At 42.8% G+C, this 17,133-nt stretch overlaps 1 long non-coding RNA gene across 1 annotated transcript in view; it reads left to right on the forward strand.

The window, feature by feature from the left end:
- Nucleotides 1–16,775, forward strand: part of LOC310742600 — a 67,034-nt gene extending 50,259 nt beyond the window's left edge. Inside the window, exons 2-4 of the long non-coding RNA XR_014538598.1 lie at nt 9,672–9,759; nt 14,997–15,141; nt 16,303–16,775. This is a non-coding gene — a long non-coding RNA (uncharacterized lncRNA). The remainder of the gene's footprint in view (nt 1–9,671; nt 9,760–14,996; nt 15,142–16,302) is intronic.
- The last annotated feature ends 358 nt before the right edge of the window (nt 16,776–17,133 follow it).

Here is a 17,133-nt window from a genome sequence, read left to right on the forward strand (position 1 = left end):
GATGAGATCAGATTCTTATGAGCATGGTAGAGCAAAGCAGATGTCCGGTTCCAGAGAGGTCACTCAACTGAAGCAGAGAACAGGGTCCAAATAAGTAAAGTTGCAGCCCCCCCCAAAGGAAAAGAATGGAAGCAAAGTAGGTAGCACTCTGGATGACATCCAAGCAGCATCTAGGCCAAAACTGAACCCTACAGAGGGCTCCAGCTTCTTCTGGACAGCTAGCCCTGATGAGTGCAACTGCATCTCTTAAAGGGCTGTGGCAATTTAACAGGGGCACAGCAAAATGAAGTGTAGCTTAGGCAAGTTTTCCTGCCTGTGCAACTTTTTCTGAATGCTATATGGAAAAGCATACAAATCTGACCTTTGGAGAGTTTGTAAGTACCGGTAAATCATTTTTAACTCTCATTTTTGTTCTATGCTGGGGAAGAGGGGAACTTTGGAATGAGCTTAGAGGGGCATTTTTTAAAGCTCCAACAACCTGTATTTCCATGCTTTACAGTGGTATCTTGGGTTACATACGCTTCAGGTTACATACACTTCAGGTTACATACTCCGGTAACCCAGAAATATTTAAGGTTTTAAATAGGTTAAGAACTTTGCTTCAGGATGAGAACAGAAATCGTGCAGCAGTGGCGCAGCGGCAGCAGGAGGCCCCATTAGCTAGAACAGTTTCAGGTTAAGAACAGACCTCCAGAACGAATTTAGTTCTTAAGCTGAGGTACCACTGTACTTTGCTGCATATTTTGTTATTTTAATCTCTGCTGGGGTTCTCTCACCGAAGAGTACTTGCTCCAAACCTGGACCTTGGCAGCCAGGAATTCTCCTTTACATCTATACTTATTTTTCCTTGCAACCAACTTAAACTTTATTGCAGTGCAAAATTAAAAAACCCTTTGGCCACCTTGTACAGTTAAAAAGGTCAGCAGAACCTCCCACTGCCCCCTCCAACAGTTTCTCTGAACTGCAAGAGGCAGGAAGAGTCATGCATCTGTTGCCAGGAGCAAAGAAAACAGGGGGTGGGCAGCAGCACACTAGCAACAGCTAATTTAAATAGATAGTAAAATCAAACTGCTTTAAGTTAAAAACGCTTACAGTAGCAGTTCTGAAAAGCCTAGGGGAACTTTTTGTGGGGGGGGGGGGCTGGCACTTAGATGATAGTGTTAAGGATTAGGAGTCTTTTCCTTACTAGCAGACCCTTTTGTAGAAGGCTTACTCTCCCCCCCCCCGCAATATAATTATGATAGGCTGCTACCAAGCAGCCTACCACACCCTAATCTGTCCAGCTGCTTGGGGAGTCACTGAGTCCTATTTCCATGACTTCAGAAAAAATAAAATAAAGAGAGATGGTTTGGATTTATGTTCCCAAACCCAGAATTTTACAAAACCTTGCAAAATATCCTTAGGCTGTAAGGGGCATAGCATAATCATGCAGTCATAAACTGATGAGGAAGGTTCTAATGAGAAACTACACAGAATTGCCTTCTAAAAATCAAGGAAGACAAAGGTCAAAAAAGGGATCCATGTCACATAGTAATGAAGTCTCTAGACAGGCCTGCCTGGAGAGGGTATTCCAAAGGCAAGGAACCATCACAGAAATGGCTCTCTGTCTTGTTGCCATCTGTTACACTTCAGGTTGTAAGGGCACCTGGAGAAAGGTCTCAGATGACCTCAGTGGCTGGGCAGATTGATGGATGAGGAGATGGTCAAATAAATATCTGAGTCCTAACCTGTGTAGGGCTTTAAGTTTAAGACCAGCACTTTGAATTGAGCTTGGAATTTTACTGGGAGCTAATGCAGTTGCACAGTGCATTTGTACAGTGACTTGCTACAATTAAGTAGTACTACTACTGATGAAGTTATAATGCAGCTTTGCAAGGGAAAATGTATCTTCGCTAGGGTCCTGCATAGACTATTTTAGCCGGATCATTATCATTGTACTAAAGAACTGTTTCTACTGTACTGCAGTGTTTTTAATAAAGATACCAGTCCTGCTGCTATTAAAATCATCAAAGGCATTCTCTATCCAAGAATTAAAATAATATTTCTGGCTATACACCCACACAAGTAATGCTGTAAAACAAGAGTGCAGGATAACAAGCAGCTATGAGCTAAAGATCCAATTACTGGGCAGTGTCATTTGTGCAGTTATCAAAAAGCAATGTTCTGAATAAGTGAATGAAGCTTTGGCTTATACAATCACTGCAATCACTTAGGGTAGCAAGCAAATACTGTGAATGTGAATAACAAAATGTACCTATATTAAATCAGTTTGTTCCATGCCAGCATAAAGGGGGCCTAAAGAACTGAAACCCAGAAGTTTATGGTCTTCAAAAAAATATTGTTACGAGTTTTGTACGCCAACATTGTTATTAAACCTATATGAGTATAGCCGCATATTACTTTGGCTTATATTTTAAGAACTTCTAATTCATATTGTCCCTCTTCATTGGATCACTGCCTTGTTGTGGTGAAGGGGCTTGAATAACTCCAGGAAGCTATGAGTTATGCCATGCAGGGCCACCCAAGACGGACAGGTCATAGCCGAGAGTTTAGACTAAATGTGATCTACCTGGAGAAGGAACTGGCAAACCACTCCAGTATTTTGCCAAGAAGACTCATTGGACATAAAAAAGAGAAGCTTTGAGAAGAAAGTGAGAGTTTCCAAGGCATGCTCTGGTTCATGGGGTCACAGAGCGTCAAACACGACTAAGATGACTAAACAACAATTCATATTGTCACTTTGCACAGTGTGGAAACTGGGGTTTGTGGGGTGGTAGGGGAGGGGTAGTACTTTTGATTGAGGACACATCATGCTCCTTCTGAGATAGTTTGTCCACCTTTGGTCCCCACCCTGCACTCAGCTCTCATCTGTGGCTCATAGAAGCTGTCAGCATGTGACAGCAGCCACTCCCTGGGAAACAGTTTTGGTTCACTGGCAAACCAGCTGAGGGTAGCCAATGGGTCTCAAACCCTCAGTGAGTTAGAGACTTCCCCTGTATGCAGTTTCTGCACATGCAGTCATGGGAAGTGAGGGGCAGATAGGGCTTGTCAGCCTGGGAAGGCAGCCCACCTAGGAGAAGGAAAGCTCTGATCCTAAATCTCTGGTGTCTTGTGGCTAAATTCATTCATGAGAAAGGCTTTGGGAGCAAAGCTGGGAGGAAAACTCCATGCCCACTGCCTTGAGGGACATCTTCAGGAGAAAAAAAGGCTGAGGAGCAAACCCTAAGGCGGTTGCATGGCTGATTATACACATCTTTCCAGCAAATCCTGCAGTCAAGGTGGTGCCAAATGTATTGCTCTGCTTTCCTTTGAACCACATCAGTGAGGCCAAGAGGGGGAGGTCTTGTCATCTGGGCAGGCCACAAGCACCATACACACTGCCCAGGCTTGCGCCTCTAGGAGGTCACTTCGGTACTGCTAATGCAGCAAAAACAATGTGGGAAGCAGCAGCCAGTGTGGTGTAGTGGTTAAGAGTGGTAGTCTCGTAATCTGGGGAACCGGGTTCGCGTCTCCGCTCCTCCACATGCAGCTGCTGGGTGACCTTGGGCTAGTCACACTTCTTTGAAGTCTCTCAGCCCCACTCACCTCACAGAGTGTTTGTTGTGGGTGAGGAAGGGAAAGGAGAATGTTAGCCGCTTTGAGACTCCTTAAAGGGGGATATCAAATCCAAACTCCTCCTCCTCCTCCTCCTCCTCCTCCTCCTCCTCCTCCTCCTCTTCTTCTTCTTCTTCTTCTTCTTCTTCTTCAGTTATGAGTTCCTGGTCTCTTGCAGTCACAGCAGATGCTGTGATTCTCCAGCAGTTTGACTGCACTCCAGGAGCTGCACTCCACTGACTCTTGAGCCAGACAGATGCCAACTATTCATATTGCTTATGTAACAGTTGTCCCAAATCCCCTGATGCTTTCTGTGCTCTCATATCTAATGAATGTTTGTCAGATTTGTCTCTGTGAAGAAGAGGGGGGAAGAAAAAGTGTTAGGAGTATCCAGAGTGCTAGAACTGTTGCTGCCCTATGTGATCATCTCCCCTCCAAGGCTACAGGATGGGACATTTCCTGGGTGATGAAGTGTTCTAGGCTCTGCTCATTCGTGCCAATCATTGCCTTCCCTTTACAGTGGTACCTTGGTTCCTGAACAGCTTAGTTGTCAAACAAATCGGCTCCCGAACACCACAAACCGGGAAGTGTTCCAGTTTGCAAACATTTTTTGGAAGCCGAACGTCCGTCGCTGATTCCATGGCTTCTGCATGAGTACAGGAAGCTCCTGCAGCCAATTGGAAGCCGTGCCTTGGTTTTCGAATGGTTTCAGGAGTCGAACAGACTCCCGGAATGGATTAAGTTCAAGAACCAAGGTACCACTGTACTTAGAAGAACCTTCAGTGTCAGCCTGGAGATTTGTTGTTCTACGGATAGTCTCTACTATGTCTGATCTCTGGCTCCTGATTCGTAGCTGTCCATGCAGCAGAGCACTGACATAAGTGAAACACAAGAAGTCTCTTCTCAGGTGTATTAAACATGTTGGAGACATTTTTACATGCACAGAATAATTTGTCTAGTCCAGGAGCTAGAAAAACCCTTGTGACCATTACAGATTGTGCAGGGAAAATGTGTGCTACATTCACATTGTATCCGCCATTACAGAGCCTAGTGGTAGAGCTTTGCTTTGCTGGCAGAAGATCCCTGGTTCAATTCCCGGCAACCTCAGCAAGGAAAGGTCCTCCCTATCTCCTGTGTATTAGTTCATGTGCTTCAAAAAGTGATAATAAGCCAGCTCTGCTGCATTTGTGAGCCCTCCTGCTTATTCCTCTGGGTGATGGTGGGAGCAGGGATGGATTTTTGCCTTGAAGTCTTGCTTTGACAGCTCCACTGCCTGAATGGAAATGTTCTAAATAGGATCACAGGCCTTTGTCCACAAAATGAGAGTTAAAACAACAACAACAAAGTTGAAAACACACAAGTGATAGAAGAAGCTTGCCGTTTAGAGATGTAGGCCACAGAGCCCTGCCTGAGAGTTTGTCTCTTGATTGTAGGTGACAAATGAAAACGTGCTGAGGGGAGTGACACGGAAAAGTGCTGCCCCAATTTGAGCTGTTGAGGCAATCATTTGTTGTCTGTCAGACTCATGAGGCTTAACTAATGCTTTCTGAACTATATCAACTAAGATATCCTTCCCACCCCCTTCAAATCCCTTTTCCAGCTGATTAGCTTGTGACAAAAAAAGTATCTCACGTAAGGTAAAAATTCTGGGAGCTGACTCACCAGCAATTCCTTCCGCAGTGCCAGCGCTCATGATGAGCTCTATAATTCAGGAGGTTATTTCTTGTCAGTATCATTTTCTAGCGTGGAGGAATGATTGTTCTCAGTACCTGAATGTTCTTCTTTGCTTTTTTTAAATGCACATGCCAGCAATGAATGTGGCACTATAGATATCGTCAAGGGGTTTTAGTTTAATAGCAGCCTTAGTGTAGTGTTGATTCCCCTAACACAACATCTTTTTAAAGATGTCACAAACAAGCACTGTCACTCCAGGACAAGTTGAGTTAAACATTATCCCTTTAATAAATGATTGGATTTAAATTTCTACAGCCTATTAACAGTAATCTTTATCTACACACACACATAGAGTTGTTTGATTGCTCCGGTCTCCGGGGAAAACATGTAATAGCACCACATTTCACTTGTCTTTTTTCAGGAAAGGAAGGGAACAAGAATTTACCTTTCACTGCAACTGCCTAGCAACATAAAAATGGAGATGTTACATTAAAATCTGCTCATCACAGCATGGAGTGTAATAATATGCAAAGCTTTTGCTCTGCAGAGTCTAATCAAAAAAATTATTCTAATGTATAAAACATAGGGGCAAATTTTCATTGCTATGCATGGCAGATTATGCATGAAATTTCTATTTAGGGGTATATGCAGATATTTGCCATTTGTATGATGGCATAATTTGAGGGCAACATTTCTCATTTCTTGTGTTTAATCAAGCTTTTTATTAACACATCTAACATCTCTTACCATGCTAATTTGGGCACTGTCCATTTATGTCTTATTAAATGACATCTCATGCTAGTAATAGGAAGTGTACGGTGTCGTTCCTTGAAAAACTGACCATAGTTTGGCCTAGCCAAGCAAGGGTAAAGATATCAGAAGACTACAAGAACATAAATTAGGACCTTATATTTAGAAGGGACGCGGGTGGCGCTGTGGGTTAAACCACGGAGCCTAGGACTTGCCGATCAGAAGGTCGGCAGTTCGAATCCCCACGACGGGGTGAGCTCCCGTTGCTCGGTCCCTGCTCCTGCCAACCTAGCAGTTCGAAAGCACGTCAAAGTACAAGTAGATAAATAGGTACCACTCCGGCAGGAAGGTAAATAGCTTTTTTGTGCGCTGCTCTGGTTCGTCAGAAGCGGCTTAGTCATGCTGGCCACATGACCCGGAAGCTGTACGCCGGCTCCCTCGGCCAATAAAGCGAGATGAGCGCCGCAACCCCAGAGTCGGTCACAACTGGACCTAACTGTCAGGGGTCCCTTTACCTTTTATTTAGAAGGGAGGTTGTGTACTCTTCTTCATTGAAGGTTTCTAAGCAGAAGTTGGATAGCCATCTGTCATGGATGCTTTAGCTGAGATTCCTGCATTGCAAGGAGTTGGTCTAGATGACCCTTCCAACTCCATGATGATTCTATGATTGTCATGCAATGTGGTGACACCAATAGTGGCAGGAAGGAAGGGGTGGATCTCTCTTGTTCTCACTCTCGCTCTCTGGAGTTTGGAACACTGCTATAACAGAGTCCAAGGTGCCAGAGACCCTGGGAAATGTAGTTTCCTATCTTGAGAGAGTGGGGAAGAAAGGGTGAGAGACCTCCCTCCCTTCCTGATGTCACTACAGAAGCAGATGCATCAGTAGAAGAAGCAGCAGAAACTACTGGCAGTGTTTCTGTAGTTAGTAAGGGTCAGGGAAGCTCATGGTGTAGTTTTTTTTTGGGGGGGGGCGGATTCTGATCCCAATAAATGTCACCAGGAGCGTGACAAGGCCAGTGTTGCTCTTAGAGTTAACTAAATTGTGGGCTGATTTCTTGAAAAGAAAAATCTTTGTCTATCGAGCCCCATTCCAAACCAAACTTAATGCCCACCATTAAGTAAATCTGAAAGTGCTTTTTCATCTCTAGACAGGGTGCTCAGAAGTGTACTTAGGTACCGGGCGGGACTTCTCCCCTTGAATCCAAAGCAGCTTCAGGGTGGAAAGTGTAGCTGCAGGAGCCCACACATCACAGCTGCACATCAGACAGCTCTTAATTCCGAGTTTCCTTTGAATAATGAGGCTGTTTCTTAGCATGCTGGCTTTCCTCTATCATGCAAAGCAGAGGGCTCCAAGTACTCTTTGGAGTTTCATTTGTTTTGTGTGTGTGTTTTTTTTAAAAAAAGTTAGGGCAGCAAATTCGGAAACCAATCACTTTTTTTTGGTTACACCTCAAAACAATATATCTCAAGTACTGTATAGTTTTCATTAATCATTAATCTGTTCATTATTAATTAAGTCACTATGTCATTTTTGTACATATCTATTTGTGGAGGAATGCGTAAGTCTTAATATTATAGGTTCTCGGCACCTGGTCAGAATCCACATGGAAATTATAAATCCAGATTTAGAAAAGGGGGCATTCGTAATAGCTCAGCTAATACCACGTGTAGTTGGGAAATAAGCCTCACTCTGTTCAATGGACTTACTCTGAGGTAACTGTGCATTCACTTGCAATCTTTGCTTTATTTTCTGTCAGCTTAGCCTATACCCAACAGAATATTATTCAACAGAATATTAGTTTCCACTGTGCTATATTTGCACGTTGCTATACATGAGCTACCCAGCTGACTCGCTTAATTACTTCTTTGTGAAACATCCTTCCCAGATATCTTCATAAACGCATTATGTGCTAAGCAGAATTAATAGAATCATGTTAGACCCCAATGCACTTGATCTTTCTATAAATATTATCAAGCAATACATTAATTATCCAAATGTGGATGTCTGTTTCCCCCCTTAATCTGTTAAGCACCTGTGCACTACCTATAAACCAGTAATATGCATTCTCTCTCTCTCTCTCCCACACACACACACACCACTCTCTCTCTCACACACACCATTATAAACTTATTTTAAACATATACATATAAATAAACACAAAGCATTCCTTACAATATGAATGTTGTCCCTTTGGATACGCATCTGAACTTGACTCTTAATGTGTTGCCCATAGAAATTGGCTAGCTTATATTGTGATCCAATTGACCAGGTATGCCCTCTGGGAAAATATAGAATAATAATTAAATGTCCTTGCAGTGGTGGAACGCAACTGCACTGTTTACAAGAGCTAACATGCACACACCATTTACAATAGCCGACAACATGGAGGAGGCGCCACCAGCCTTGTCCACCACTTCTGCCTGCCAGTGTGTAGCTACTGTGCCAGTGTGACACCACTGGAGAAAGGGAGGGGGAATGGGTGGGACTGGGGCATGCTGAGAAGGTGTCACCTTAGTTGGAATCTTATACATACCCTGATTGAATCCTGTTTCACTTTCAGTCTCAAAAACTGGTCAAAAGCTGAGGAAACCATCTTAGGAATTTGTGAATAAATGACAGGATTGCCTTATTTATTGTGTTAATGAATTCTGGCTTGCATAGTTTCTTATGAATTTGTAATATTTAAGTTATGAGTATGTGAAATTTAAGATAATGAGAATCAAAAAGCTCAGTTTAATTTGCTCAAATGATTGATAACCTTGAAGGCCTCGTGCAGTGCCATATGTGGAACTTTCCTTCAAAATGGTCCAGAAGTTACAACAAGTGCAAATGCAGCAGTCAGGGTGCTGGGTGAGTGCCTGGAGACCATCAAATATAACATCAATTGTGGAACAACTACACTCATTGCCTGTTGCCTTATGGGGCATATTTAATGAGCCAGTACTTCCATTTAGAGCCTTAAATGATCTTGGTCCCAAATATCTGAATGAAGTATCTTCCCATATTGACATACCCATTTGTTAAGATCCGTAGGGAATGTCCTGCTAGCAGTCTCCCTCATTCAGTGGGATGGAGAGGCTTTATTGGCAGTGGCTGCATACATTTGGAACGATCTCTCCTCTGTGGTGCGTTTCACCATAGCACTGCTGTTTCGGCATCAGTTGAACATACCCCTCTTCATCCAGGCCTTGGGCAAAGAATGAGGTCCATTGGAATGGATTTTTAGTGCTCCTGCTGTTTTGATGTGTGTGGAATTCAAGTTTGTTATGTATGTTTTAATATTATTGCTTACTTTTCTATTTTTACCTTATGTGTCTCTCCCCTCAGGCCTTTGGGTGAAGAATGAACTATACATATGGCAAATAATAATAAATTACAAGTCAGGAGGAGTTATTATTCTCAGGGAATATTTCCTTCTCTAGATCAGTAAGATCTCATTGCTTATTCAGAAATGTCAATCTTAATTTTCCTTTTTTAAAAAAATCCTTTTCCTACTCTTTCAACATTTGTGATCAAACCAATTGGCCCCAGATGGTTTAATATTTTGAGATGAGACTGGCATTCCAAGTGACATGGCATCTCCATGACTGGCATTCCCTTGTGACAGGAATATTAAAAACCATTTTAATCAGCTGATTATTATTGTCTATAGGGTACACTTCCTAGTCCTCAAAACTATCAGCAGAATCATCAAGGACAAACATTCAGAATATCAGTTGCTTCCAGCTACCGAGAGGAAGGTAAAACCCCCATATTTATTCTTATTGCCTCTGACACTGAGAGTTTGAAAATTAGATTTAAATGAAACCTTAGCTGATTGGAGTCTGAAGTGGGTTTTTTTTTAATGTCTCAAATTCCAGGAAAAGAATGAAGGTATCTGCTCTGCCACAATTTCTGTCAAGCTACCTAACACCTATCCATCTTTCTCTAAACACACACTATCTACACTCAGAGTAATAATCAAATTAAGATATTTACTTTTCAGAAAATCAATAGTAAAACACAAATCACTCCAAATAGCATTTGAAAAATGCAGCAATTTCCCAAGGGCGATAAACAATTTCCAGAGAAAAGATACTTTCAAGTCGTACTTGAACTATTAGAAAATCATGAGCTTTACAGCACAATCCTATACATGTCTCCTGAGAAGCAAGTCTCTTTGAGTTCAAAGAGATTTACTCCCAGGTCCTTTGTGTTCAAGACTGCTGTTCTTTGACCATTGGCTTGATGTTTTGTGATTTTGTTCTTTGAAATTCACAGTTCATTGCTGCATTGTTATATAGTTTTATATTTATATAACACTCATGACAACTGCTGGCCTTTATACCACACAGCAGGAGCGGAGGTATATAGTTCATAGTACTTCATAGTATATAAACTATGAAGATATTTGCCCTTTAAACTTCTACACTTCTTTTGCTTCTGCAATTTCCTTTGGTATCATCAGCTAATAATAAAGCAGTAATTAGAAACATTACATTACATAAGGAACTACAAACACAGTGGCATAAAGGCTCTGAACTTTGAACAAAATGAACACCAAATATTCTCTGCAAAAGTAATGCCATTGGGTTAATCGGTATTAAAGCAATCCATTCCGAATAAATTGCTTTTATTATGAATTAATTTAAAGTGAACTTTTTCTCCGGGGGCTATGTACTGCAGGTTTAATAGCATTATATATCAGTGGTGATTGACACACGATTATAAGGAAACTTGCTCCCATCTCACAGCACATGCTTTGTGGAGCCAGCAGAGATTTCACACATGTAGTTTCCTATGTGAGGTAGCACACAAAACTCCTTCTTCATTCCTTGGAACACCAAGAAAGCATTATGATCTTTATACAGTCCTTCTGTACTGCAGAAGCAGCTCAGGGCCAGAGCCTATGACCTGTGACAAGCTTTCCAGTGGAGTTCACAGAGATTAATTGCATGGGTGTGCAACAAGACATTAGAGATCACTTTTAGGTTTTGCTTGCCTTAAGAATGAGTGGGCAAGAAAATACAGAAGGTTAACTTCTCTGTTTAGATGACTTGGGGAAGGCAAACAAAGTCAAAGGCTGTAATCAAGCTGGTCTCTCTCTCTCTCTCTCTCTCTCTCTCTGTGTGTGTGTGTGTGTGTGTGTGTGTGTGTGTAAGAGCAGTGTAAAAGAGCTGCTAAGAAAAACGTTTGCAATGTTGGACTGTAACCTAAAAAACACACGACAATTTGTTGTTAAAATAACAACATTCCAGTATTGATTGAAAATCCCTGTTGTGAAATCCTTCTGGGCTGTTTCAGGCCCAGCACCAGATTTTGGAGGACCCTGGGCAGTCTACTCTCAGTGGCCTCACCCTGCACCACCCTGGGGTAGCTCTTAATCTCAGGGTTGTGGGTTTGAGCCCCTCATTGGGTGAAAGATTCCTGCATTGCAGGGAGTTGATCCTTCTGTAGCAACCACCAGCCTTGCCCTTGCTCTCACGTGGTCCCACACACAAAGGTGAGAGGGTGGAGAATCTGCCAGCTTCTTCCTCAGGCTCACAAGTAGAATTGTTCTTGGCCTGCAAAGAGCTGGATTCAGTACAGGGAAGTTTCCAGGTAAGCCCACTTGCAAGTGACTGAAGGAGAGGAGAGGAGAGGAGAGGAGAGGAGAGGAGAGTGACTACTGCCACTGGAGGACCAAATGGTGGTGGGCACTATGGAGGCAGGCAAGGTGTCAGCTCCTCTGTGATGTATGTCAACAAATGCCACCCTATGCTGAGTTTTCCTGGTGGGGTTGGTCTCCTTTCATCTTTGAATGCCTCTACACGTTCTGATAATCATGTGGAGGCCGCTTGAAATAGTCTTTGTACAGTGGCCTGTACCTAACAAACAGCCTACCCATAATGGTTACCTAGGGAGTATTTTCTCATCACTTCTAGCAAATGGTGGGAGCGCATCATGTGCACGGGAGCTAATATGCAGAGGTTATTTCTGGGAGCATTCATAATGTGTGAGCTGACCTGGAGACATGTGAACAAAAGCCAGGAGAGAGCAGTCAGGCACAAGAGGTGCTGGTAGAATAGTTGCTGTTGCTGCTGCTAAAATATTGGAGCCACCAGATGGTCAGCTGCCACATCAACTTGGCAGAGCTCCTCCACATGGCAGCCTCGTCTCCAGTTGTTCAGACATTGCAGAGATTCACTCCTGTGGCATTACTCCCTGCATTCTTATGGAAGATTACTTAAGCTGGAGTCCAGAGTCCCAGTAACCTCAGGAAGCTGGGCATCACCAGTGATGAGCATATGTTTCCAAGGCAGAAATATTGACTATGAATGCCCCCTAGATGCAGAGTGGTCAATTCTGTATATTCAAGGCCACACAATTCCTCCAGATAATGCTTTGGGGTCTTGCCACTCATACCATTCCACTGATGATTAATACGTTGAGGTATTGCACAGAAAAGCCAGCTATTGTTTTTCTAGTATTTTATGTTGTATTACATTTTTATATATTGTTGTGCACAGTCTTGATATTTCATAAAAGTTAGCAGCGGTATAGAATATTGTTACAAAATGAATGAATAAACTTGAGCACCTTTTCGTCTTTTCCCTTCAAGTGAACCCATGAGTAAGCCTTTCTCCTCCTGAACTTGGATAAAAATTGGCCAGAACAATAAAAGTCCATATATAGTTACTTGGGGGGCAGCAGTTTTGCCCCACAGGCTGCCAGTGACACACCTTTGCTCTGGATCAGGGCTGGGGAATCTCAGGTTCAGGGGCCAAATGCAGCCCTCTAAGTCTCTCTGTTTGGCCCTGGGACTGTCCTCAGATCACAACCCTCACCATCTCTGCTATGTAGCCTTGAGTGCTTTTGCTTTGATGGAATGTCTTGTCTCCCAGGATGGAGTCTGGAGGTGTGTGTGCGTGCGTGCGCCTCTGGATTTTGCATGGCTAGAGTATAACCAAATGTACCAAGCTGAGAGTCACATCTGCTGCTCCACCCACTTTTACCTCTGGCCCCACATGCCAGGGTCATGCAGCCACCCTCCCCAGAACATTGCTCACAAGGAGATGTGGCGATTAGTCTGAAAACAGTTCCCCACCCCTGCTCTACATCCTCAAATTGGCCAGTAATGGTACTATCCTATGAATGATTAGAAGCTAAAGAAAATTACACCTTGTTACATTTTCATGTATGCTATGCATATTGGACTCTGTGCTTCTATTTCACTGCTTTGCCTGATTCTGGTTAGAAACCTGGGCCTCATCCATTTATGCCAGCTACTGCTATTTTCGCATGGCACCTTGGCTCTGACCCAGCATGACAATCAGCTCTTGAATTTGGACTCTGCTCTATGATTGCTTTTTCTTCAAATGAGGCAAGTGCATTTTAAAGAGACGTTTATATGCATTCACAGTCCTGATCTGATGGAAGATTGGGAGAAAGGAAGCAGAGAGGTTCCCCAATCAGCTATAAAATCTTTCAAGATTGTTTGGATATGTTTCCTATTGTTGCTGTAATATCAGCATTTCCAGTAATAACGGAACAGATTATCTTCTGATTTGCACCAGAAGACATTGGTGTAATATATACAATGCCATGAAGGAAGTTTTGCACTCTCACCCATTCACACACCTCCTGCACTGTATCAGATTGTGGAAAGAAATACAACAAGAAAATATGGATTTCAGAAATTATTCCATACTTGTGTAGCAGAGGAGTTCATTGTGAAAGTTCTGTTGTGATTATCACTGAAATGTGAACACATCATATTGGTGAATTTAGTAAGAATATATTTTAAATTGCGGTGGGGAACCTTTTTGTCTGGTGGGCCAAATCTTTATCTCCTTCCCCAGCCTGAGAGCTAACTTTGACAGGCGGGTGTGGCCACTCACTCACAAACATATGGTGTCAGGTGACTGATAGGTGGGCAGTCCCACGGTAGTATATGTGTCATATCAACAACTCTTCACCCATCACTGCAACAGCAAAAGCAAACACCATCAGACTTTGTCCTGAGCAAGGTCAATCAATACTCTTCATTGCTTATATTCCATGTGTTCACTATTCTAGGGGTTTCAGGGTAACTTTAGGGAGCAATATCAAATAACAGGGGGTAAAGCATTTTCCCCCCTTCCCCAGTTTTAGACGAAGAAGGAATACTGGAAAGGGACTACAATGTTTGCTTCCCTCTGTGTTGTTATTATATTCAGTATATATATTTTAAAGTATGTGGCTGGACTGCTCATTTTCATTAAACCAGTGTTTCCCCTGCTGATCCTGGGTGCATTTGATACATGTCTGTGCAATGTATGCCTCTTCCTGAAAGCAGAGTGAGTGGGACTTGGCTGCAGAAAAGACAGTTTACACCTAAGAAGACAGAGCACCTTTTTTATTCCTGCCCCTGACACACTGAAATCAAACATGCAAAGAAACAAAAACACACTTAGTGCCATTAAAAATCCATTGCAAAGTCTCTCAGGCATCAAGCACTCATTGGATAAGCAAACTTGGCCTTTCTGCATGATCTGTCAAAGCACATCCTCCCGCAATTCAGTGACAGAAGGGCAACATCTCATAACGGATTGTGGTGCTGGTTGTGAGAGACTGCTTGTAAATTACGAGGCTGCTCCCTTATGTCCCACTTTCAGAAACATGGCAAGATCTGTGCTCCAGCAGAGAGGGAGTACCCAGACTTGGAAGAATCTAAAAAATAAATAAAACGAGGCTAAAGCAAAGGCCAACAGAATAGCAGGGCATTCCATTAGTGAAGTAGTTACAAACAGTGCTGTGGCGCGTGCATTTGCTATGGAACATAACCCTGTTCCTCTTCGCATGACTCTCTTTTAGCAGAAGGTACTTTCCCAGAATACTGTGGCAAATATCATTGCTTTTTTGTTCCTTTTAAATTATATTACCAATAATTTATTTTGCTTTCTTATTGATAGTTTTAAGGACAGCCCTCACATGATGAAGACGGATTCTGATTCAAAGTTCTGGTTTTTATATTTAGATCACTTCAGAGCTTAGGACTTGGGTACTCAAAGAACAGCCTGTCTCCATATGCACCTGTCCATACATTAGTATCTTCAATGGAGGGCCTCCTGTGGGTGCCTCTGTCATCGCAGACACAGCTCACCACAATGTCTGGAGGGAAGGTAGGTCTCCCTTAACCATAACCCCAATAGTGGTAGAATTTCTTTCTCCCAGATAAAGTAAGCGTGTTCCAGTTGGTACATGGTTGCCAACTATGGCACCAGCTCTGTTCCTGTGCCTTTTAACAACAGCCTAACACAGAGAAACTTAGCAGGCAGAGCTTTTAAACTCTGTTTTCTAATGAACAAATTCAAGAAAAAATAATGTTGGCCATTCTAAATCGGCAAGAATGTTGGAATAGATAAAACCCCATGCCTGGCACTGTGTGGTCTGACAGCCAAGTCCCCATTGGGGGGGGTGTGTGTGGTGTGCCTAATGTATCATTGCAGTTTACAAGCCCTCCCTTTAACCTTCACCCATCATAATGATGGGCATTCCCCTAGTTATATATTAACTACTGTCGACTGCATAAAGCAGATAAGCAGTGAGTTTAATTATACATTCTAACAGCTTCCTCCAACTGTCAATATCAGATACTTGTAACCTAGCTCAGGATGCTGTAAGCAGTAATTTGAAGTCAAATTGTGGTTGTAGCAGAAGTTAACAAGAGGTTTCAGACAAAAAAAGAAGCTGAAGTTTCCAGCTCTACATATAGCACACCAAATGTTTAAAGCTGTAGGGTGCTTACAAGGCACATTCACCATGCGTTGCAGTCGCATGAGCACAATACTGCCTCCCAATCACTGTTACATTCCCCTTCTGGAGAATTACTTCTTCCACAACAGTGGGGAGCCTCTGCCTTCTCCTTCAGAGATTTGGGGCTAGGTATACTAGCTGCAGGCCTTACCACTGCTTCTGTTCCTCTTTGTGGCCGAGAGAGGACAGAATAAAACGATAAGGCTAGCTCAAAATCTCACACAGTCTGAAATCCTGAAGTGCCTTGAGAACGAAGCAAAAAAAAAAATCGAAACATCTTTTGTCAAGGGAGAAAACTTTGGAGAAACTGGAGGGCATGAAGGAGACCTGAAATAATATTCCAATTCAGAAGCCGCACTTTACCTGCCAGGAACCATGCATTCAGAGGATCTCTTCAAAGTGTGCTCTCAACATTGCCTTAGCTTTTATGGTATAGTCCTGAAAACCCCAGTTCAAAAGCTCTGTCTATTCCACATGTCAGAGGTTAGTCTTGCCTTGGGGAGTGATGGCTTTGTTCTCTTTCAAAGGTTAGATGAGGTGCAGTCCAGCACCCATGCAAGTGCTCAGCCTACTAAGAGGGATTGAGGACAAGGGAACAGAAACTGATGAGTTTGAAGACAGTTTGAAGATGATCTGTGTCAGTTTCACCTCAGCAGCATTGCTCTGAAGTCTCATTCATGGTGATGCTCTTTTGTACTGTATTTGACACTAGTCAGGTTTCTGCTCTCTTCGTGAATCTTCTCTTTGCATGAGAACATAAGCTCTCATGAAATGCTCTCATAAGTAGAAAAGCTTCCTTGAGGTGTGATGCCTGGATCCTGAGTTTGATGCGTTATAAGCTGATGCCTTGAAAACTAAAACCCTTAAACACATGCTCTCTGCATATGAATCCCCACCCAGGAACTGACTAATGTTTCCAGCATTTTGTGGTTTTTATAGGAGATGTTGTCCGATTGGAATTTCCAAAAGTCATAATTTCCAGCAAAGTGTGGCAAATGCATTCCCCGCCCTTGGCATTCTGTGTTACTTAAGGATTGGTTCACAGAACCTCCATGCAATGTGCCCTGACTGTCTCTGCAGGTACATTCCCGTAACACACTGTCACATGCTGTAAACTGTCCCCCCCCCCCCCCGCACACAAATGGAAAGGTGAAGCTTTGAAGCAAGTATCCCCTTGATTATGGCATCTCAAAAATGCTTCAGCAAGTGGGAGAATTGCAACTAAGAAAGCCATTGCAGAATCCTGTTTTATACATTGTGTTTCTCTGTGCAAAGTTGTCACTGAGGACCATTGGAGCACATTGTGTAAAGGCTGTAAAGCTTATTCCATGGGTAGGCAAACTAAGGCCCAGGGGGCC

The sequence above is a fragment of the Podarcis filfolensis genome (genome assembly GCF_964270895.1).
Source record: "Podarcis filfolensis genome assembly, chromosome: 9".
NCBI lineage: Eukaryota > Metazoa > Chordata > Lepidosauria > Squamata > Lacertidae > Podarcis > Podarcis filfolensis.